This window comes from Sciurus carolinensis, chromosome 7 (genome assembly GCF_902686445.1).
Source record: "Sciurus carolinensis chromosome 7, mSciCar1.2, whole genome shotgun sequence".
NCBI classification, from domain to species: Eukaryota; Metazoa; Chordata; class Mammalia; order Rodentia; family Sciuridae; genus Sciurus; species Sciurus carolinensis.
Genome location: NC_062219.1, coordinates 45,449,139 through 45,457,278, shown reverse-complemented (window position 1 = coordinate 45,457,278; position 8,140 = coordinate 45,449,139). Strand labels below are relative to the sequence as shown.

The 8,140-nt window shown below is 40.4% G+C and overlaps 1 pseudogene; it reads right to left on the bottom strand.

Annotated features, from left to right (window-relative positions):
• Nucleotides 1-7,131: 7,131 nt before the first annotated feature.
• On the bottom strand, nucleotides 7,132-7,647 carry LOC124989204 (COP9 signalosome complex subunit 8-like; annotated as a pseudogene).
• Between the last annotated feature and the right edge of the window lie 493 nt (nucleotides 7,648-8,140).

Genomic DNA, 8,140 nt, shown 5'->3' with positions numbered 1-8,140 from the left:
CCTCTGCTCTGTCACCAAAACTCTCAAACAAGGCAGTCCCTGAATTCCATACTACAATCACTTCATTTTGCCTTTAGTTAATGAATCTATTTTTGGTCCAAAACTTGGGATATATAGATTCTTCTTCAGTCTTCAGTCTGACACTGTAACAGAGCTGTGTCTCCAAATGAGGGTGTAAGTTCTTTGAGATGAATCTGCTTTTAAGATTCCAACAGTGTGTTCCAATGGGGGATCAGGAATGCTGGAAATTCTTTGGTGGTGTGTATTCTAGCTCCCAAGACAATAGGAGAATCATGGCTGATTTTATAAATGCATATAGGTAAGTTGATCTAGATCAACCTCAGGATTCCATAATCCTCAATGTGACCTCTGAAAGAATTTTGTTTCTGTAAATTATTCTCCATGTATGTATAGTATGTCAAAATAGGGTTGGGGATATAGCTCAGTGGTAGAGCACTTGCCTTGCATGTGGGAGGTCCTTGGTTCAATATCCAGTATCACAAAACAAAACAAAAATATGTCAAAATACACTCTACTGTCATTTATACCTAAAAGGAACAAATAAAAAAGAAAGAATTATTTCTGAAACCATTTTAATCTCATGAAACTCCAAGAAAGAAAGGAACAGAGCTTCTGATTTTTTTCCTTTTCATTAACTAAGAAAAAGAAGCCCTATTCCATTTCTTTGTCAATGGACTTAAGTTCCATTCAGGCTAGCTAGAAACTGCATGAAGAAAATATGGCTAGAGAGAGGCCCTTCAGCAGTGATGGGAGTAGGAGGTACCTATCCCAGTCACCACAGTTATGGTGCCTTGATTTGTGAGGCACAGGCAGCAGCTTTTGAACTAGCATATAACAGCAGTAATAGTCTTTACTCATCATTTCTGGCAACTATAGGAGTTATGTTATTTTGGATTTGATAAGAGGTAGTCAATGTTCTGATTAAGTAAAAATTTTTATGTCATCTCATCTAACACAGTATCTCGTTTTGAATTCTGTTTCTGTTTTTGGAGGTTGGGAAACAATTATCTGCTGTGTTTCAAAGTTTCTTGTCCTATACTATCTTTTTAAGGATATTTATACACAAAACCACCTTGGAAGATAGACCCTATCTTTGAGGTAGATTGGTTTCCAGGCAAGGATAATAAAAATAGTGTCTTTCTCCAGGACAGAGTTTGGACAGGTTTGTTAGCAACCCACTTGTAAGATTAAAGGCATCCTAAACTTGAGGTTTCTCAGGTGTGATATGAATCAAATGCATGCATAACGCCCACCTGGGCCCACCTTTTCATCACCCCATCAGATTTTGGGCTCAAGTGAACATGAAGTGCATGTTGCCTGCAATGCTATGAGGAAAAAGTCTTATGTCTCTCGTATCTTCTGCCAGCTTCAGTGACACTGACTGGCTCACTTTTACTTTCAAGCAAGGAAACACAAAAACAACAAACATCCCAGATCCTTCATTGTTCTTTACGCTATTGTCTTATCATCTCTTTGGGTCATCATATGACTTAAAGTTGGAGGAAACTGTAGTGTAGGTTAGGACAACAAAGGCAAATTAAGTGGCTAACATGAGATTAGTGTTGCTCTCTTCAAGGGTCTGCTAGTATCCTGATCATCTTCGCGCCTTTCTTGACACCATCAGAGCAAGAATCAGGTCAGTGTATTGCAGGCACAAACCTAGTTATTACTAACAATAGTTCTGCCATATAGTGTGTACCTGCATGTGACGCCGCCCAGCGGAGAGTCAATTTGGCGCAGGGGACAAAAGAGTAAGGAGGCTCTTGAATTCGGAATGGTTTATTTGATGAATCAGGAAATCCGGGAACTGGAACCTCGAACCTGGTGCCTCGAACCTTGAACCCCAGCACTCGAGGTGAACCGGCTTATATCCCCTCCAGGAGGTGAAGGGTAGGGCTGACGCCAATTATGCAAAGATTAGGCGATGAGCTAGCTGCCCAATCATGGTAAACGTCAAAATGAGCAGGCACTATCAGGAGCACTTGGGAACACCTGTGCACGCATTGTGTGCGTGGACTTAATTGGATCCGGCCAATTGTAAGATTAAAGGCATCCTAAACTTGAGGTTTCTCAGGTGTGATATGAATCAAATGCATGCATAACGCCCACCTGGGCCCACCTTTTCATCACCCCATCAGATTTTGGGCTCAAGTGAACATGAAGTGCATGTTGCCTGCAATGCAACAAATCACCTGGGTGTGCTTATGTTAATCAACCTCCTCAACACCGATGTGATCAAAGCAACCTCTGGCTGGCTGCCAGGTGCCATCCCAGCGCAGTCCGCACGGCATAGCCCACAATAAGTATGTACCAGTCTCCAGTTAACATATGATTTCTGTTTTTTGCAACAGTTGGAAAGTTTGGGAATAGCCCTGATCTTAAGTTCAGAAACATTAAGAAAGCTGCCCAATATCACAGAACATAGTGGAAGAGGCAGCATTCTTACAAAAATTTATCTGGTAGAAAAACTCACATTCTTTCCACCACACCCCATAATATCATAGCTATTCAAAAAAGGTTTCAGAGGAAAACTAGAAATGTTTTGGTTGTGATGTTGGCCACTCTTTTCTTAACTTCCTCTCCCCAAATGACTACTATTCCACTTCCTGGTTTGCACCCTAAATTTTTTGATGCAAATTATTACCAATTCACAGCTATTCTTCTTTCCTTTTCCTATTAGTACCTCTTTAAATGCAGATCTATTAATAGTATTTTTTCATAGTTGATTAGAAATCTCTGTGAGGAAGTAGGCTAAAAGGCATTGGGTTATGCATGATGTAATAGAATAATGAAAGGAAGTATAAAATGAACTGACACTTGACAGCAATGAGAAAATAATCTATGACCTCAGCTTCCGGTGCAGTCCATGGGATTTACTATCATTCACTGGAAACCTGAGCTGGGAGCTCACGTCTCCAAATCTTCTCCATGGGGGCTCATTTGAGGGATGGTTGACATTCAGTCTATAGTTCCAGGAAATGAGACTTCAATTCTTTGTAATGTTTTCTTTAAAGGGAAGGCACTTTGATGATTCTTGAAAGGGGAAGAACATTTGAAGAAAGCTGGATGAAAAGACAGAAAAATCATAACTCACTTTTGTTTTCCCTTACACAGCACCTGCCACCACATATGTATTGGATGTGAAATTCCCAGTGGTCTTTGAGCAGTGGCAGAACAACCTCTAAATGAACTACTGACTTCTACATTTCTTTTTTTTCCCTCAGAGTTCACCAAACTCCTCAGCTCCAGGGATGGCTTAGGGCAGAAAGATTTACAAACTAAAGTGTGTTTACAAACTCTCCCTCACTGTCAGATGAAATAATGCTGTATTTTCCCAGCAGAATTTTCATCTATTGCTGCTTTCAGGATAATGTCAAGGGTAAACAAAGTCTAAAATATATCAGAGTTCAGTATCTTAATGTTCGTTAAAACTCTCATTAGAATTGACTTGGTGAAAATTACACAGTTGCGAAGTCATTTGGAAAGGCCTAGAGATGCAAAAAGAGCAGAGAGCAAAAGAGAATGAGGGAGATGGTTCCCAAGGGTGGAGAGTGAAAAATATTAATACAGGGAATAATTGGAGTGATCCAAGTCTCTGTGGTTAAGCAAGAAAGTGCAGTGAAGGGCAAGGCATTTGAAAATCCTCCTTTTCTTATCTACTTGTTCTTACCCAACTGTCATGTGCTATTCAGATCTCACAGCCCCTGCCTCTTAACTGCACAGGAGTGTAGAATAGAGCAGTAATGAGACTGAAAAAGGGCGAGACCTGGCCTCAGAAGGTGCATCCAAGGAAGTTCCTAAGAAGAAAGATGATTTGAAGTTTTGGATCTGTTTATCAGCAGCCTTTGGCTATTTCTATGGACAGTCAAACCAGCCACACCTTATATCAAGTTGGTCAAAGTTGGAATTTCCTTCAAATACACAAACAAGGCATTTAGATCTTAAAATGATTCAGACCTGTGACTGGATTGCTCTTAATTTATTTTTTTCTTTAAAGTAACCAGAACATAGACCTCCAAAAGGGCTTTGGACTATGAGTACTTCCAGAATCCTAAACTCAAGAAAGCTTCCAGAGCCAGTACCACACTACTTTGCATTTAAGTACTAAATATAGGAGTTGAAATTCCTTAGGAAAAGGAAAGAAAAAACAAAAAACAAAAAAAAAACAGCTGAAAATTGTTTTTCCCTGGACTATAGTATCACACTTTCTAAGAATCTCTCAACAGCCTAGAATTACTGGAAGTCCTAACATTTCACACCAATAATTCCATTATTAGTGGGAAACTCAAAAGACATAAAGAAAGACAGAATTCATTATTAATGAAAGTACCGCCGCCCTTTAAGGAAACACAGTGCACTTAACGCTCAGCTTACTTCATCTTTCCATCAATAAATCCATGCTAATTGTTTATGACCTCCCTTGGTAGGCTCACTGGAGAAGATGACAGCTAATTAAACAACACACTTGGTCTTAATTAAGCCTCTCTTTCCTGTCTGTGTACTACTTCATGGGCAATACTTTCGTGTAAATCGAGACATTTCCTGCTTTATATTTCACTCCCATTATAGAACTGGCTTAGATTATTTCTTTTAAAACATGGTCCAATTGAGCTTCTTTTATCTAATGAAATGCATGTATCCTCACAAATTTTGTATTTTAACATGAGGGGAATTCATTTTAAAAAATTTCTTTTTTGCTTCTTCCTCCCCTGCTCCTGCTCATCCAGGGGTCTTTGAGTGTTATCAGTTTGCTTAGGCTGCTATAACAAAGTAGCACAGGAGGACTTAAAGAACTGAAATTTATTTTCTCACAGGTCTGGGGTTAGAAGCTGAAGATTAAGATGTGGGCAGATTGGTTGCCTGAGAGGGCAGGAGCTCCAGGTTTCTCTCCTTGCCTTATAAATTACTCTCTTCACCCTGTGACTTCACATGGTCTTTCCTTTGCACTTGTCTGTGTTAAATCTCTTTTTATACTGACACCAGTCACAGTAGATCACACTAATACCTCATTTTACCTAAATACCTCTGTAAAGATCCTTTCTCAAAACACAGTCACATTCTGGGGTTAAAACTTCAACATATGGATTTTGGGAGGTGGAGAGACCAAAATTCATAACTTAACAATGAAGAGGAGGTGGAATTTCCAAAGAGAAGCAACAGAGTATGTGGTTAAGGCACCACATCTGGAGTCAGATCACGTGGGTTCAGACTTCAGCTTTCCCACTTCCTCCTGCCTGTGTGACCTCAGGCGAGTCTCTTAAATTCCCTACCCTTAAATTCCCCCATCTGTAAAATGGGTTCATAATGATACCTACCACGGTTTTTTTTTTTCTGAAGATCAAATAAATACCTTTTATGTAGAAAGCCCTAAGTGTTTGCTATAATAATTTCAAACTTTGAAGTGATTAATGAGTGATTAATTTTCCTCATGTGGAACAGAATGGTGTATCAAAATACCATAAAAATGTGAAAAGTCTCTTGAAATTCACACCAAGGTAAAATGAAAGGGCCATTTAATTTTTTTATTATAGTCAATAAAAAAATTAGTCAATTTACTTTTATACTCAAAATTTGTAGTGACTCTTGTGTTAGGGCATGAAATAGACTGTAGCCCACATGTGGCAGATTTTGGTTGTGATTATACCCAGTCATCTTTTGTACCCCATCCCTATATATTCTCCTACTTCTGAACCAAAGGCAGCTTTCAATTGTATGCTGAGTTCTTCCTGAGAAAACTGGTCAAAGATCTACAGCCCCAGGTTCAGATGCCTTCCTTCATTTTCACAACAGAACTCTGTGAACCAATGTCTTCCTCTACTGGGAACACACACATGCTTAAGTGTTCCTGGAGAAAATTAGGTAATCATATGGGCAGGCTCCACAAGACTATCATGGTTTCCAGTGTCCCCTCTTGAACCCTCTGCCCCACTGAATCTTTCTTCTTATTCCTGGTCCATATCGGCTATTCCTAATCCTTGCCTCTGCATATAAGTTCTGTACTCAAAGTCCATTCCTCTCCATGCCTCCCCCTTACTCTCTCTCTCACTCTATCTCCCCATTACAACTGCCTCATTTTTCACCAGAAACACAGTGGTTCTAGCAACACCAAACTGCTTAACCCCTTTGCTCTTACATAGGCAATATTGTCTAATCCCAGGTCTCTCAGCCTTTGTCTGATTTACTCTTACTTTTCTTTCTTTCTTTTTTAAAAGAATTAAATTAAATATTTGTTGAACAAATGCAGAATAAATGAACTAATGAGTGTTTTAACCTAAAGATACAATAAACAACTTCAAATATTTGGAGGGCTGTCACATAAAGAATGAAGATTTAATCCTCACTTTCTCAAAAGGCAGAACTTGAACCTCGGGGTAAATGTAAGCAACTGACTGGATGTAGGAGAGTTGTGCCAAGTGTATCATTCTTCTTAACTGTTTCCTTGCCCACACAAGGCTCTGTGCACTTAACCTTCCCCTTCTGAAAGGAGACGTCCAAACTTAGTACTTGGGAACATCACATTTGGACGGCAGGCCCTCTACTACCAGCAATGAATGCACTCACCAACACTAACAAACTGGTTCACTCAGAAAGCAGTCTATGTGCTCCTTAGCTATATTTCTGTACCTGTTAGTGATTCTCCAGAGGTGGGGAGAAAAGAGAACATCTTCTTCATAGAGGGTGAATCACAACCCCAGCAATCACGTTCTGCCTGGGGCTCAATCCTGCTCCAGCCCAAGTGCATCTGTGCAGCTGTCCACCAGTGGTGCAGGCAGGGGTGTGTGCTAGGTGTGGAAGGCGGCCTGCAGCACTGCTCTACAACAAGCAGGGGAACTTGAGTTACGAATCAACTGATCCCAGAAAACTGATGGGCTCCAACCAGATTATTAAATATTACAAAATGAGAATTGCTTTAACATTTATTTAGCATAACATTTAAGGACAAAATACATATAATACTTTTATATTATATATTATACCACATACTCAGTAAGGAATGCTGAGGTGCTTATAATCTATCCAGTAAATTGAAAATAAAAGCTTTATATTTCTGTATTTGTCAGTGTACAGGATTCTAAAGTGGACGCTGAATTCAGAATGGTACATCAATTTTCAAGGAAGGAAAGTCATGAAATCGGTCAGTCTGGCTCACTGCTGTTTATTGGGGATTGGTGGAACTGGGGCAGGCTCTGATAAAGGAAGCATCCAGCACTCCTGCAACTGGTTTTCTGGGCAGAATCATTCTGGTGGTGGAGTTGGCTTGCCAACCTTGTTCTAGTATACCTTTCACAGTCTTTTCTACAGGAAGTCCAACAAAACCTGCAAAATCATCAGTGATTATCCAGGTATGTGCTTGAGGTACCAGGGTGAAGGTGCATCTCCTTGTGGCATCTCTAAGTGTGTCTATGACTGGCTGCACCGGTTCAGACCACTGGTGAGCACTACTGGTCATATAGATTCCAAGGAAATCTTGCTGCCAGATTCTCTGTCCTAGTGAACAAATTCCCCCAACTTCAGAACTTGCAGATTTTATAGCAGGTGGCATATTTTCCAAAGATACCTTGCATTATTCATGTCACTGTGAGGTAAATGTAAAGCTAGCTGACCATACACTGAGGGTGTAGTAATTCCCCCAGAAGTGCACAAAGCCTCTGGCGTCACCGAGGGCCCATGAACAGGCGCCCCTCAGTTCATTCAGAGATGGGGCCTTTGGGGAGTGATTAAGTCATGAGAGCTCTGCCCTTGTGAATGCAAGTAATGTCCTTATAAAAGAAGCTTTGGACTGCTGCCTGGCCCTTTTCCTTCTCTTGCACTTCCACCATGTGAGGGCCCAGGAAGAAGGTGCCATCTTGGAAGCAGAGTCAGCCCTCACCACACACTGAATATGCTGGTACCTTGATTTTGGACTTCTAAAGCCTCCAGAACTTTGAGAAATATTATTTATAAATTACCCTGTCTGTGCCATTTTTTCTAACAGCCAGAACAAACTAGGCAGCATCCCTGCCTCACTTCAACTGGGTTGGGTTCTTCCACGGTCCTCTCATCTCACCCTACACATACCTCTTGCACTGTTTTGTGGAACTGTTATATGTCAGCTTTTAGACCTGTTGATGTATTTGTG